This window comes from Hevea brasiliensis, chromosome 1 (genome assembly GCF_030052815.1).
Source record: "Hevea brasiliensis isolate MT/VB/25A 57/8 chromosome 1, ASM3005281v1, whole genome shotgun sequence".
Lineage (NCBI taxonomy): Eukaryota > Viridiplantae > Streptophyta > Magnoliopsida > Malpighiales > Euphorbiaceae > Hevea > Hevea brasiliensis.
Window position 1 is genome coordinate 27,164,428 of NC_079493.1, and position 16,969 is coordinate 27,181,396.

The 16,969-nt window shown below is 32.7% G+C and overlaps 1 long non-coding RNA gene and 1 other non-coding gene across 2 annotated transcripts; one reads left to right on the forward strand and one right to left on the reverse strand.

The window, feature by feature from the left end:
* The first annotated feature begins 1,292 nt into the window (after nt 1-1,292).
* On the forward strand, nt 1,293-16,483 carry LOC131179150 (uncharacterized). Its single transcript, XR_009148135.1, has 3 exons — nt 1,293-1,492; nt 15,031-15,130; nt 16,033-16,483. It is a non-coding gene; the product is annotated as an uncharacterized LOC131179150 (long non-coding RNA).
* On the reverse strand, nt 4,513-4,620 carry LOC131169799 (small nucleolar RNA R71). The gene has a single exon (XR_009140710.1). It is a non-coding gene; the product is annotated as a small nucleolar RNA R71 (small nucleolar RNA).
* Nucleotides 16,484-16,969: the final 486 nt, after the last annotated feature.

The following is a 16,969-nucleotide window of genomic DNA, read 5'->3' on the forward strand; positions in this document are numbered from 1 at the left end:
CTGATTGAATATTTGAATCTCTTATATACCCAAAATATAAAAGAAAAATATTAAATAATAATAAAATATAATAATTCTTGTTTATATATATATATATATATATATATATATATATATATATATATATATATATAACGTGGGAGGAATGGTTTTGCGGATTGCGGTGTGCACGTGGGATGAATGGTTTTGCGGATTTGTATTTATATATATATACACATGATGAATGGGACGGGGCGGACGATGGATGGGACGACGAATAGTTATAGTTTTATATACATATATATGTATATATATGTATATATATATCTCTATATATATCTATATATATATCAATTATTATCCAATAATAATTATGATGAACACAATTTAATACCAATGATCAAAAATAATTTTCTAGAGTAGTCGTAACAGATCAAGAAAATAAAATAAAATTAGATTCACCCATTATTGAATAAGGAATGAGAATTTTTACCTTGAAAACAGAATCGAATGTGATGAATAGAGAAGTAAAAATTTAGGGATTCTCTTTTGAGAGTATTTGGTAGAAAAAAAAAAAAAGGTGACAAACAGGTTTTGAGAGCAAAGTTTAGCAGAAGAGATGATTAGGGTATATATATATTTCAAGAGTTCTATTAGGTGTAGAATGGGATAAGAGTTATTATTGAACTGGGTTGTTCAGATTGCAGATATATATTTAATTTCAAAAATAATATATATATCTAAAAATAAATAAGTAGACCATCTAATAAAAAAATATTTTTTTTTATAAATATATTAAATTATTGTTAGCTAATTAAAATAAAATAATAATAAATAATAAATGTATATGGGTTTTCACACGATCGATTCGAACTGAACCGAACAGAATTAGGACGGTTCAGTTCGATTTTTTATATTGGTTCAATTCAATTTTTAAAATATAATAATTTGATTAATTCGATTTTATCGATTTGATTTGGTTCGATTTGATTTGAACCGAATGCTCACTCTATATTTTGATTTTAATTATGATTATTTAAAAATATTTAAACTTTTTAATTTTGTGTATTTTAATTAATAATTTATACAAAAAAATATTTTTTATTAATAATTTATATTTTAAAAATTTTATAATTTTATAAAATATTTAATTTTTATTTATTAAAAATTAATATATAAAAATTTATAAATATTATTATAAAAAATATATTTTATAATTAATTAATTAATTATTAGATTTGATTGATCGCCTCGTTTAAGAATACCTACTCGTTGCCTTCACTAATCTCAGGTTAAACAGTTTTCAAATTATGACAGGGGTAAAATAGGAAGTTAAAAAAGAAAATTTAAAAACCTCACAAAACCTCCTTTTCCCTTGCATGGTGTTAGGCTGAGGGAGATTACAAGACGGCCTTTTCGCCATCAGCTCTGTAAATTCTCTTTCGCGGGCAATTCTAAGCTACACTCTACCTATCGACACAACCCCGCTAATCCTAGTTGCTTTGAGTTTCAGGTAAACCCTCTCTTCCTGTTCAAAGGCAAAGGTGAAAGACTGCTGTCACGAATTCTGATGGCCAATTGCTTCCAATTTTGATTACATTTTCAAATTATTGAATACCCATTATTACTTGTGCTGAATTCTGATGGGTTTTGCGTTGGAAGTTAAAAAACTTGAGTTTGGTGGTTTTTGTTGTTGTGGTGTTTGTTCCTGGGGTTGAGCATGTTTGTTCTGATTCCAATTTGGTGCCATTTTGTTTTGATTTTGTAATTAATTGAAAGGAATTTGCTTTTCCGTTGAATGTTTGGAAATGTATCTGGATTTTACCAGAAAGCCAGTTGTTTTGATGATGATTTGCATGTGTTAGACTTTGTACATTTTTTGAACTGTGGAGGTTTTTGGGCTTTCTCCGGTCAATATTGATGAAGTTATTTTATAAGGACTTTAAGACATAATTCGCAATTGGATGTATGTCTGTGAATATGAAATTTGTGGTGTTGCATGCTGGATTTTCCCTTTATTGAAATTGTTAGCTCAAATGCTCAAGATATCATTTGTGTCAAAATTGTGCGTGGAATTTTTATCATCAATACACTTGTTGGATTCTGACCGTCTTATATCAGGGAGATATGCATTCAATTATGATACATGCATTTTGCATAGCCATTTAGATTAGATTTCATGGCCATTTCATTTATTTGTTAGTCGCTTTTAGCTAATTTTATTAATTATTTAGATAATTTTCTATAATTGTCAATTTTTGGGTTAATTTGTAATTTGTTTTGTTTTGTAGGCGAAAATGGTGTTTTGAGGACTAAAAGTAATTGCGCGATGTGAGTGATTCTCAGAGCCAAAATTATCAAAATAAAGCTTAAAAGTTGAAGAATACAAAGTGGCCAAAACGTGCATAACCTACTGCATAAGTTGTGCAGTTCTACACAGAGAGAAGAAGCAATTTTCTAAACCTGCCGAAATCTGCATAAGTTACCGCATAACTTATGCAGATTCATGCGCTGCTTATGCAGCTTCACAGAAGAGCACCCAAACTTGCCGAAATCTACACAACTAGTTGCATAACTTATGCAGTCTCACGCCTCACTTATGCAACATCACAGGAAGCACTTGGCATTACCAAATTTGCTCAGAATCTGTATAGGAAGCTTGCACAACTTGTGCAAGTCTTCATAATGAGCTGGCAGAAGAATTTTTACACATGAATCCCTTCCTCAAATACCCCATTTTTAGGGTTATTTGTCAGAAAGTATAAATAGTGCCCTTACCTCATTTTTGGCAATAAGAAGAAAGAGAGGAAGACAGAAAAAGGGGCAGAAAAACAGAGGAGCAGTTGACTTCCATTCTTGGGGAGCAGAATCTAGCTTCTTCTTCTCTTCTTCACCATTTTCTGCATTTCTCCTATTGGGTTTCTTTAGTTTTAGTTTATTTTCATGATTAATTTCCTCTTTTACTTAGAATTTCTTGTGTTAAACATGGATTGTGAGTAGTTTTCTTTGATTCTGGAGTAAGGGATGTAATATTTTAGTTATTTTTGTATATTTGAACTGGGTTAGTCCCAATTTAATGAAATTTATGAGGTTTAATCCATTTCTTGTGTGCTTATTCACATGCTTAATGAAGGGCCCCATTAAGTTACGTTCTTAATCCTTGGTTGAAGCTCCGAAAGGAGAAAACTAAGTGATAGTTAATCAAGAAATTGGACTTAATTAACTTAGATCTAGAAATAGACTAAGGGTTAAGAGGGTTTTAATAGATTGATTAAAGAACCTAATGGGTCTTAGTTAATTTTAACTCTACAAAAGTAGGATTAAGTTAATTAAGGCACTCTTTGTCTCACTCGAAAGAGTTTTCAAAGGATTTTAGAATTAATCTCCTTTAAACCCATAAATTTCATGGATTGGGCTAGCTAGGGAAAATCCCAAAATGACTTAAATATGAACCCTTAACTCCAGAATCGTCTTTTATCAATTATTACTTGGAATTTTACTTTTGAGTGTTTAGTTTAATCTCATTTTATTAATTTTCATTATTAATATTATCAATTTCTTTATTTTGCGAATTATTAAATTAGTCATTGTTTGAATTTAGTTTTGTATTTTCATACCTTATGCTTCAAATTCCTAAATTGCTTTTATTAATTTGATTAAAATATAATTTTAACATATTTTATTTTACATTAAAAATTCAATTGAAAACACAACTTTTCGTGGGAAATATATCTTTTTCTATACTACTTGAACGACCCGTGCACTTACGGTTGGGACACATCAAGTTTTTGGCGCCGTTGCCAAGGAGTTGTTTGTTTAAGATTGAATTCTTGATTATTTTAGTTGTTTATAGTTTTATCTTTGTTATCTTTTGTTTATCGTTTTATCTTTGTTATCTTTTCATTTTGTGTTTGTTTGTTCTTTTTTTAGGTACTCTTAATCTTTTATGAGAAGAGCTAAAAGCACAAGTGACACATCCTTATTGTTTAATTCTGAAATTGAGAAATTTTGTAGAGCCAACAAGAAAGAAACCAGAAAAAGGAAAGAAGCCTTGAGAGCAACAGAAATGGCTGATGAAAGAATTAAAATTGGTGGTGGTAATGCTGGAAATGATCGAAACAATGAAAATGTAGCCCAAGGTGAAGAGGTTGTAAATGCTAATGTGCTTAGGAGAAGTATGATGGATCATACATTTCCTCGTTTTGATGACTTGAGAGAGAGTATAGCAAGATCAAGAATTGATGCAAATAGCTACAAGATGGATTTTGGGGTTCTTTAAATGATTCAAAATTCCCAATTCGGGGGACATCCTTCTGAAAATTCACACACACATCTAAAGAAGTTTGTTATGATTTGTGACATGCAAAAACAACCTGGAGTATCTGATGATGCAGCAAGATTTAAGCTATTCCCATTCTCTTTGAAGGATAGAGCATTGGACTGGCTTGATTCTTTACCTCATAACTCTATTATAAATTGGGAGCAACTCACTGATGCATTTCTTGCCCAATAATTTCCACCTGGAAAAACTCAAGAGTTGAGGAATCAAATGATTGCTTTTAGACCAAGAGAAGATGAGACTCTTTATGAGTCATGGATGAGATGGAAGGAGTTGGAGAGACAATGTCCACATCATGCCATTCCTAAATGGATGATAAACCAGAATTTTTACACCAATGTCACTCCTACTATCAGAGGAATCATTGATGCTCAAACTGGAGGGAAATTCATCATTAAGCATGAAGATGAAGCTTATGAGTTGTTAGAAAAAATAGCAAAGAACAGTCATTTATGGAGTAGTCCAAGAAGGTTAACTCCAACTCAAAAAAGGCAAGTTGCTGGAATGTATGAGCTTGATCCATTTAACATGATCAATGCCAAATTTAATGCACTCACTAATGTCCTTGCTAAGAAAATGGAAGATTTAAGTATGCTAGTCAGTTCATCATCAAGCTCTGGAAGTTCTCAATAAGTTGCTTATGCAGAAGGAACAATGAGCTGTGGAGTAGATTATCCTTCATATGCTTGGAGGAATCATCCCAATTTTTCATGGGGGAATCAGCAAAATCAAGCTTCAACTCAGAACTTTCCACCACAACAACAAGGGCATCAATACCAACAACTTAGGCAACCACCACCTAGTTTTCAACAAAGGAATGCAAATCATGCACCTTTACCAAGACAGCAAGAACAAAGTCTACCACAGAGGCTTTATTACAACAAATTCTTGCTAATCAAACTAAGCATGATGAAGAGATGAGAGAGATGAAAGCAAGGCTGGAACAAATGCAAACACACAATAGGATGCTGGAAAATCAGATTGCACAACAAGCAAGCTCTTCAGGTACCAAATCAATGGGAAGACTTCCTAGTCAGATAGAAAATCCAAGGGAGTAGTGTCATGCCATCACACTGAGGAGTGGTAAAATAATGCATAATAAGAAGAGTGAAAAAGTTAAGAAGAGAGAAAATGAGAAAGATGTTGAGGGAGATGAAAAACAAGAGAGTGAAAAAGAGACTGCAAAAAAAGGTAAAGAGGAGGTTGAAGAGAAAGAAGAGAAATACATACCTCTAGAGCCTTACAAGCCACAGCTTCCTTTCCACAGAGATTTCAAAAAGCCAAGCTTGATAAGCAATTTGGGAAGTTCTTAGAGGTTTTGAAGAAGCTATATATAAATGTGCCTTTTATTGATGCTCTTTCCCAAATGCCTTCTTATGCTAAGTTTCTGAAAGAAATTCTCTCAAATAAGAGGAGACTTGAAGATTATGAGACTGTAGCCTTAACTGAGGAATGCAGTGCTATCCTCCAAAGGAAACTTCCTCCAAAGCTCAAGGATCCAGGGAGTTTTTCAATTCCATGCCACATTGGGGAATCATGTTTTATAAAAGATTTATGTGATTTACGGGCTAGTGTAAGCCTTATGCCCCTCTCCATCTATGAGAAGCTCAACATGGGAGATCTTAAGCCAACCCACATTTCTCTTCAATTGGCAGACAGATCAATTAAGTATCCAGAAGGGATCTTGGAGAATGTACCACTGAAGGTTGGAAAATTCTATATCCCAGTTGACTTTGTCATTTTGGACATGGAAGAGGATTCTCATATGCCAATCATTTTGGGGAGGCCTTTTCTAGCTACAGCTGGTGCTTTGATTGACGTGAAAGGTGAAAAGCTTACTCTTAGAGTCGAAAAGGATTCATTAGTCTTCAACATTGGCAATGACAAGAAGAAGCAACATGAAGATATAGACTCTTATTTGAGAATTGATATAGTTAATGAGTTAGCAAAAGAGCACTTTAGAAAAAGCTATCCGAAGGCTTCTCTTGAAAGTTGTCTTATCCATGAAGGGAGTATCAATGATGAAAATTCAAAAGAGGCTGCATTTGCACAATATTTGAGTAGTAATCCACCTTGTCCTATGGCACCAATCTTTCAAATTGAGCAAGTGGAGAAAAGTGAAGTAAAGCAACCATCTCTCGAAGAAAAAGATGCACCAAAGGTTATCAAGAAAGAAATGGTCGGATTTTTAGACAAAGCAACAAGGATCTTCTCATGTGATGGAAAGAAAATGAAGTATAGATTCATTGAAGCACCTATTGGAAATAGAGGCAATAAATTCCAATTCCAGCCACCATGAAACATGACAAGGGTCAAGCTAAGGACCATAAATTAGCGCTCTTGGGAGGCACCCCAAGTTTCTTTATTCTGTTTTTATTAAGTTTATTCTATTTGCATTATTTTTGTTTTGTTTTAAATATCCCTCAAATTCAATTTTGACATTGTTGAATTTTTCCTTTTGTAGATGCATTTTAAAGGACTAGAGGCTGTTGCACTATTGGGAAGTTATTCTTACTTGATATTTTGATTGTCTACTTCCCCAAAACTGATTTGTTTTAGTTGCCTTTGTTGCAGATTCTTTTGGCTTGTGCAAAGAAGTTTTTGTGTGCTGATTCTACAGCATATGCTGTTAGCTATTTCTTATTGGCTGAGGTTGGGTGTATTATCTTCATATATCTATGTCTTTAATGTTGGTATTATGGTGAGTGGTTCATTTTTGTGGTTGTGAGCTCAATTGGGTTATGTTATTCAATTTTATGGTGCTGCATTTGATTGGAAAAACTGAGCATGCATGATTTGCTTTTGTGGATAAATGCAACTTTCTGATTGTAGTGCAGTGGTATTGGTTCTTGCTAAGCTTAAAATGTGATTAATGTCAAGCTGCAGGTTTTGAGTTGAAATGATATTGCTCACAAGTTTTTATGCAGAAATTTTTGCTATCATGAACTTGAATGTGCAACTAATTTGGATTTGCATATGTTGATGAATTTTTATGTTAACTTTTAATGATTCATGCAATTTTTTGCCTAAAAATTCTCATTTTTAATGAAGTTTAAACATTAAAAGTCATTTTCCCTTGCAATTTTCAAATTTGCAAAGCGATTTTATCAACTTTTGTTTTTGTCGAATTGTGCATAGGCAAACTGTACAACTTGTGTAGTTTTTATACTTTGTTTTTATCCTGTTTCTCATTTCTGTCGAAACCTGCACAACTTAGTGCATAACTTATGCAGTTTCATATCACTCAACTTCCTGTTATTTCATTTTTGTCGAAACCTGCATAAGGACTTGCATAACTTGTGCACCATCACCTCCATCCCCGCCGCCACCTCAACAACAGCACCCCCATCCAGTTCAACAGCAGACTTTTTAGACGAGGGCAAAGCCATAAAAATAGATTGATTCTTGATCTATTCTTGTTTAGCTTCTAGTAGTTTCCCTTTATATACAGTGTTTACATTTTTATAGTTGTTGGAACAAATTTAACTTGCTTTGATTTAGTTTGCTGAACAAATTGAATGGATGGTAACTTTGGCTTTTCACTGTTGCTTTACGATTATGAGCTCCAATTGTGCATACTAGTGTATATTCCTTCTTGACCCACAATTCTTTTCATTTTTTCTATTATATAATTTTGCTGCAGTTTTTAGTCCACTGCACAACTTGTGCAGTTGTTTATGCAACTCATTTCAAGGTTTTATATGCTGCATAACTTGTGCAGCCTGCTTATGGACTTATTTTACTGAACACTCTTACTGCATAATTTATGCAATCTGCTTATGCAACATGCATTATGCACTTTAAGCTACTAAATCACTGTCCTGTGCCGGTAACCTTTCACCTTTGCTTTTCATTTCACTAATATATGGTTATTCATTTTTAACTTGAATTTCACTATGCACTACCTTAGACATTGAGGACAATGTCCAATTTTGAGTTTGGGCGTATGCATTAATATTTTAATTTTGATTTTTGCGAAAAGTTTTCACATTTTAATATAGGAAATAGTACAAAAAAAAAAAAAAAAACATTTCATTCCATTTCATTAGCATACATATACATTGTAAATAGATTGCATACATTATATTGTACATATATACATACATTGCACATTATCTAGGAATCATACCATATAGATATTACAAATAGATTTGTTTTATTTAGTTAATGCATTGCTCAATTTTTTTTTAGGAATCATGCATTTATAAAATAAAATTTTTGCCAAGTCCTTTGAGTTATGGGATGTTGCTTTTAAGAGCGATTTAGCTCACCTTTGGTTGGGTTTGTGGATTGAAAGTTTCCTAAGAGGTGCAAAGTTTTGAAGTGTTTATCCTTTGCCTATATCTTCTTAGCCAAAAAGTGACTCAACTGGTCATTTGGAGATGAAAGTGTTTAAAGAGAGCTATAGGATAAAAGGTAGTCAAGTGATGTCTCGCCAATCCTAGAACAAATTTTCTAAACCTTTTGAGGCAAAATACCAACTTGTACTTGAAAAGAGAGATGATTAGGCATTTTTTGATTTAAACCTTCTCATTTTAAACCTTTGGCCTTTTTCCTAATTAAAATTAACCCTTGCAAATCCCTTTGAGCCTTTATATTCCTAAAACCAGACACTCCAACCCTTTACATGAGAATAATTATTTATAATATTAGGTACACTATAAAAAAAAAAGAAAAAAAAACAAAAAAAAAGGAGAAAGAAAAAAATAATAATAATAAAAGGGAGAAGAAATGCTTATCATGATGTAAAAATGCTAGTATGTATGTACTTTTCATTATTGTCATTCAAATTAAAAGAAATACACCCAAAGTAATTAAAGGAAATGAGTTTGGGGGTGGTATTTTTAGGGACAATCATCAAGAGAAGATACAAGATACAAGCTTAAAGTATCAAAGTGTCCCTCCATTTTATGTATTTTGTAAAATATGCTAGCAATTGAAAATTCTCATTGTGTATTTCTCTCCTCTTTATATATAAAAAAAGGGAAAGAGAAAAAAAAAAGAAAGAAAAAGAAAAATTATAAAAAAAGAGAAAAAAAAGAAAAAAAAAGTAATAAGAGGTGTACCTTATGTTTTCAATATTGAAAATATTCTCATGCTTTGAATCCTTTTTACCCTTTTTCTTCTTAGCCTCATTTTGAACCCCATAGCCCCATTACATCCCTAAAAAGACCTTTGATCTCTTGATAATACTTGCTACATTAGTGGAGATAGGAGTAGGGAGTTTGCCTATGGGATTGGAAATTCATTCATTAAATTCCATCATTCTATATAGAGACACTTTGGCTATTGATTGATCTAGAATTCTTTTTGAGCATGACTTTCTCTTTTGATTGGTTGGTTTGGGAATTTTGGATGATAATTGACTTGATGGTTAAGCGATGAAAGCTTGGATAAGCATTAGATTTTTTGCATCTTGAAGGATGGGTATATGGATTATTGGGTGGCTAAAAGTATTTTAAGTTACTTTAATAGGTGATTTTATAGCTCTTTGGACAAGGCACCCTTAAAATTGCATTATATTTTAAAGTTTGCTTGAGGACAAGTAAATATTTGAGTTTGGGAGTATTTGATACATGCATTTTGCATAGCCATTTAGGTTAGATTTCATGGCCATTTCATTTATTTGTTAGTCACTTTTAGCTAATTTTATTAGTTATTTAGATAATTTCCCATAATTGTCAATTTTTGGATTAATTTGTAATTTGTTTTGTTTTGTAGGTGGAAATGGTGTTTTTGAGGGACTAAAAAGTAATTGCGTCAGTGAACAGTGATTCTCAGAGCCAAAATTATCAAAATAAAGCTTAAAAGTTGAAGAATGCAAAGTGGCCAAAATGTGCATAACCTACTGCATAAGTTGTGCAGTTCTGCACAGGGAGAAGAAGTAATTTTCCAAACCTGCTGAAATCTGCATAAGTTACTGCATAACTTATGCAGATTTATGCCCTGCTTATGCAACTTCACGGAAAACTGCATAACTTATGCAGTCTCACACCCTGCTTATGCAGCTTCACGGAAGAGCACCCAAACTTGCCGAAATCTGCACAACCAGCTGCATAACTTATACAGTCTCACGCCTCACTTATGCAACATCACAGGAAGCACCTGGCATTACCAAATTTGTTCAGAATCTGCATAGGAAGCTTGCATAACTTGCGCAAGTATTCATAATAAGCTAGCAAAAGAATTTTTACACATGAATCCCTTCCTCAAACACACCATTTTTAGGGTTATTTGTCAGAAAGTATAAATAGTGCCCTTACCTCATTTTTGGCAATAAGAAGAAAGAGAGGAAGACAAAAAAAGGGGCAAAAAATAGAGGAGCAGTCGACTTCCATTCTTGGCGAGCAGAATCTAGCTTCTTCTTCTCTTCTTCACCATTTTTTGCATTTCTCCTATCGGGTTTCTTTAGTTTTAGTTTATTTTCATGATTTATTTTCTCTTTTACTAAACATGGATTGTGAGTAGTTTTCTTTGATTCTGGAGTAAGGGATATAATATTTTAGTTATTTTTGTAGATTTGAACTGGGTTAATCCCAATTTAATGAAATTTATGAGGTTTAATCCATTTCTTGTGTGCTTATTCACATGCTTAATGAAGGGCCCCATTAAGTTATGTTCTTAATCCTTGGTTGAAGCACCGAAAGGAGAAAACTAAGTGATAGTTAATCAAGAAATTGGACTTAATTAACTTAGATCTAGAAATAGACTAAGGGTTAAGAGGGTTTTAATAGATTGATTAAAAAACCTAATGGGTCTTGGTTAATTTTAACTCCACGAAAGTAGGATTAAGTTAATTAAGGCACTCTTTGTCTCACTCAAAAGAGTTTTCAAAGGATTTTAGAATTAATCTCCTTTAAACCCATAAATTTCATGGATTGGGCTAGCTAGGGAAAATCCCAAAATGACTTAAATATGAACCCTTAACTCCAGAATCGTCTTTTATCAATTATTACTTGGAATTTTACTTTTGAGTGTTTAGTTTAATCTCATTTTATTAATTTTCATTATTAATATTATCAATTTCTTTATTTTGCAAATTATTAAATTAGTCATTGTTTGAATTTAGTTTTGCATTTTCATACCTTATGCTTCAAATTCCTAAATTTCTTTTATTAATTTGATTAAAATACAATTTTAACATATTTTATTTTACATCAAAAATTCAATTGAAAACACAACTCTCTGTGGGAACGATATCTTTTTCTATACTACTTGAACGACCCGTGCACTTGCGGTTGGGACACATCAAATAACGAGGGAAATTAAGAGGCCTTATATAATTCACGTGTCAGTTTCACACGCAACATATAAACATTTATGTGGCTACATATTTAGGTTGTTGCTTTCTGCTTTTAGATCACTTGTACATGGTTAGGAAAGTTGTTAACAACATTACTGTGTTGAGTTTGAACTTCAATCTGTCTCCATTGGATGAAATCGTTGTTGGGGGCTGACACTTGAAAGTTAGGTTACAATGGGATTTATAAAATTTGTGAAGTGGAATTAAGGGTTTAGACACTAGTTTGGAAATTTCAAAGCCAATTTTGTTTGGATTGAAGCTCTGTTATATATTTTTATTTTGATTTAGAAGACTAAGTTTGTGTAGTATTCATCTTTCTCTGAATTAACATTGGATTTTAATCGTGCATAATGTTAATAGTTTTTGGATTATGTATGATTTTGCTGCTTTTGCTTCCATTCTTTCATTTGTGTAGTCCAGTTTATCTTCTCTCCCAACCCCACCCTTAGAAAAGATGCTTTCTTTTCTCTTGTCTTGCTTTGAGATTCTAAATATTCTGGATGTGGTGCCTATTGTCATTTGTAGTAAGAGAACTTTTGGTAGTTCAGAAGATATTGAGAAAAACTAAGGATTTTTATCTGGAAATTCTAGAGTGGTGACAGAGTTAGAGAAGCAAGCTTCTTAGAAATTTTGGATAACTGAACATTATCAAGATGGATCATGAGGTCTGTATCCTATTAATATTGTTTATGCGCATTTATTTCTGTATTTTCTAATTTTATTAATTATGAATAAAAATTCATAATTTGGGATGTTTGTTGAGTCATTCCCCATTCCCCAATCCCCATCCATTAACTTTTTGATAAAGCTGTTCTAAAACATTGATTGCGGTGCCTTGTAGTCAGTCATTGCTGTCAAGTATATTTTTTTTGTTCTATGGATTCATTGCCTATTAGCATATATATAAGATTTTATCAATTTCAATATCACTATTATAGCATTGTGTAACCTATTTATGTAATTGTTGTTTGAATGTTTTTCTCTTGACAAGATTTTAATGATCAGTTCATTTGGTGAGTTGTCAAATTGAGAATCAAAATGTCCTTTAGTCTCTATTTGGATGAGGGTGAAAAGGGGTAAATAAAAGCAAAGATGGGTAAGTAACTTGTGTACCCCTATTTGGAAAGAGGTGAGTGAGTGAAGGGTAAGGGTAAATAAAGGTAAGTGTTACCTTCCTTGACCCTTCAAATTTCAATTGTCTCACAGCCCAATTTGGTAGGTGTGAGGAGAGGGAGATGAGAGTCATAAACTATTTTATTTCTTAGAGCCCTCAAATTTATCCTTCCTTCACCTCTTCGAAAATATAAAAAATATACATACTTCTCTTTACCTTTTCATTAGTTCACCCCTTTCCAAACATATCATTCCCCCTACATATCCTTTCTTACCTTTTCATTAATTACCTTTCTCTTGCCCCATCCAAATAGAGCCTTAGTAAATTGGAAATCAAGAATCAAATTGTAAGACTTGTTATGGATTCTAGAAATTGATGAAAAATGATGTATAGCCATGTAAAAGAAACAAAATAAAATTTGATATATTTTAACAAACACATCAACCTTAGAAGTGAAAATATAATAGTGATGCAAATTATTTGTAACACATTGATATTAAATTTGGATGTCTTGTGGGTTTTGCTGATATTTCAGGGGTTTTAGTGAAATTGCTAATCAGTGTTATTGTTGCACTCATTTCATATATGCATTTTAGGGTAGTTTTGCATCCATTTTGCCCTTATATTTTAGTATATTTTATGTTTTTAGCTTTATTTTAGCTTATTTGTTAACTTTAGTTACTTTATATTTGATTTTTATAATTTTATTGTTTTTAATAGGTTTTTGTGGCAAATTGAGGGTCAATGAGTGCATTAGAAAGTGATTTGAAGAAATTTGGAGCTCCTTGAGCATGGAGGAAAGTTAAAGAAATCAAGCCTTGAAAGATCAAGTTAGCCGAAATTTGCTTGAGACTTTGCTTATGATGTTGCTTAGGGTATGTCATATTGCTTAACCTTAAGCCTGGTCAAGCCGCAAGTCAAGCACGGCTTAAATCCTACACATTCAAGCTTTCATCCCAAAACCTGCCGAGAATTGCTTAAGATCCTGCTTAGGGTAAGCAGCAGTGCTTAAGGTGCAGCACAGGTCAAGCTGGAAGTCAAGCATGAGCAGAAAAACCCATTTTATTCCAAGCCTGCCGAGATTTGCTGAGGGTCTGCTTAACCTTAAGCAGACAGTGCAACCAGAGGCTGAAATTTGCTGAAGAAGCTGCTTAGGGTTAAGCAGTACCCTAAGCAGACTGCCCAGAACGTGAATAATGCTGCTAACTTGGATAATTTTATACCTCATTTCCTATCCACTCCTTAGCTCTTATCTATTTTTAGGGTAACCTTTGGGACCATATAAAAGCATCATTTTCTAGCTTTTGCCACAAGAGGAAACGGGAAGAAATAAAAAGGAAAGAAAAAAAATTATAAATAGAGAGAGGAGGAGGACGCCATTTTTCGGAGGGAAGAGCTGCTGCAACCATCTTTGGGAGCTCCAGAAATCAGAGTTTTGGGTTCTTCTACCTGGGTTTTTCTATTTTTAGTCCTCTTATCATGTTTTTCTTTACTTTTCCATCAATCTTTCTTGTAAATACCAATATGAGTGAGTAAACTCTTTGGATTTCAGAATTGGAAAATATGTTTTAGATTAATTTGTGGATTTGGACTGGGTATTTCCATATTTTATATAAATATGAGTTTTGATTTCTTCCTTGTGTGCTTGTTTTACTTGCCTAATGTTAGTACCCATTGGGTATTGTGTTAATCTTTGATTGAATGACCGAAAGGTGAAAGTCATTGATAGATAATCAAGGATTGGAACTTAAAATTACCTAGATTTAGAAATAAACTAGGATTTTAAGAGGAATTAATGATTGGTTACAAAACTTAATGGGTTTTAAAGTAATCAAATAACATACAAAAGTAGGTTTGGTTATTTTAGAACACACTTTGATTTGCTTGAAAAAGATATCAAAGGAATTTAGAATCAATCACCTTCAAACTCTATTTTTTCCTAAAAATTAGAATACTCAAGACAAATCACAATTAATTTATGCATAAACCCCCAATTCTGAAATCACTTTGAACATAATTAGACTTTGATTTAAATTATTCATTATTAATTTAGTTTAATTTTAAATTAGATTTAGAATTTATTTGTTTGCTCTTTACCCATTCCAATTAGATTAATCAATTTACTTTACTCATTTATATTTATCATTTATTTATCAATCATTAGCTCAAATAATCGCTTCATTCATAGTTTGGTACTCAAACGACAAATCCTCATGGGAACGATACTTGATTCATCACTCTATTACTTGAGACGACCCGTATACTTGCGGATACGCCCATCAGTTATCCTTCCAGATACTTCTGTGAAGGTTCTGTGATCTCGTTGTCAGTGGAAAATGGGTTGGAAACTGCTGAAAAACTAATTAGGCACTGGAAAGTACTAAGAGGTGATAATGTAAGACTCATATCATAAAATCGCTTCCTTTCCTTGCTTTTCACTTTTGCTGATGAATAATTTTTCATTTTGTAATTTATCTTTAATAATTTAAATTCCTGGATAATGATAAAAAGGGACAAGGGTAAGGGTGAGACTGGTGTTATTAAGCATATCATTCATTCTCAGAATCGTGTTATTGTTGAGGGAAAAAATCTGGTGAGGAACTAATTTTCTATCTTGTGCTTCAAGCAACTAATTTGAGTAGGTGTTATATCTGTTTAGGATTATTTTAAGCTGTAATGGTTTATTTTCGGGATGCTTAGGATATGTGAATTATAATAATTTTTTCCACGGAGCTTCAATAAGGTGATAATTTTGGTGTGTTTGTTGCCAAGGAATGTTGTAAAGGAGCTCATTATCATATATTGTGGCACAGGTGTGTTTGTGTATCAAGTGGAAGTGATACGTGTTTATACTTGGGGGATTAAATTTTGTGTTGATTGTAATGGTTGGCATCAAGTCGTTTTCTTTGATTGTCAACTTGTTGCTCATCCATCACCTACATATTTTTTCAGCAAATGCGCTAGTAAATCTGATTGCTTATACTTAAGATCACTATATAATATTCGAATGAAATCCCATTAATTAGACGTGTTTGAGATTTTAAATTTTCTTCAAAGGCATGCTTCATCATAATTCTATCTAAAGATTCATTTAAATAAATCAAATGTCCGATCTGAAGAATTTCTCTTTGCTTTATTATTTTTTCTTGTATATAATGTTCCTTTCCTACTTTTAGCATGTTTACACCACGTTAACTTATTTGATGAAGACAAAAATCAAGGCAAGTGCAGGATTTTATTCATGGAACTAAATGTTACGGTAGATATCTTCCATCACTTTCTCCTTTCCTGTTGCAGGTTAAAAAACACATCAAGGCAGGTGAAGGTCATGAATTTGGGATCTTTACAGTTGAAACACCATTTCATGCCTCAAATGTTCAAGTTCTTGATCCACTCACTGGGTATGGTCGGGATTAAAGTTTTAATCACTGACATTTAGCAATTTATCTTTCTTTCGTTTTATGTTTGAAGTCAGATTTCAAAACTATGGAGGAAACCTTGCGAAGTGGGAATTAGATATCTAGAAGATGGTCCAAAGTGAGAGTTTGTAGAGGCTAAGGGGCATCTCGGTCTGTAATTTGTCGTCCTCAGATTTTGAAGATTAGGACAACTCCAAGACCTACAGTAGGCATGTTGGGAGGCATGATAGACCTTAGCCTTTAGATATTTGGCGTAAGCATAGTAGATCTAGTTTATAACCTTGCACGGGTAATGATGAAGGGATATACAACTATCTATTAATAAATATAAAGCCTAAAATTATTACTATTTTATAAGAATTTGCCTCAAACTACTTGATTTTTTTTCCCCCTCTTTTGGCAGCTGGTCCTAGGCATAGAGAGAATTATGACCCCAAAAACTTGAAGTGCATGGCTCTACTTTGTAGAGAAAATGGACTAGGCTCTACCCAACAACTAGCTCCAGAGGAATAAGTTTACTCAAGTTTTATATTTAGCTCAAATATTTCATCTAAATCAATGTGGAATAACATATCTCCTCATGCTCAGATATGAATATTTAGAACATAAAATTTACACGTGCAGATACGGGTGGTCTAATATTGAAATAGTATAAGCTCTAATATCTAATATCATGTAAAGAAAATATATTAGATTTAACTCTAAGCGAAATTCACCCAAAAACTAATTCAAGGAGAGTAGGTTTATTCAAACTTTATGTTTAGCTTAAATACCTTACCAATGTGTGACAGCAACTTTGGAAGATTTTTTTTTTT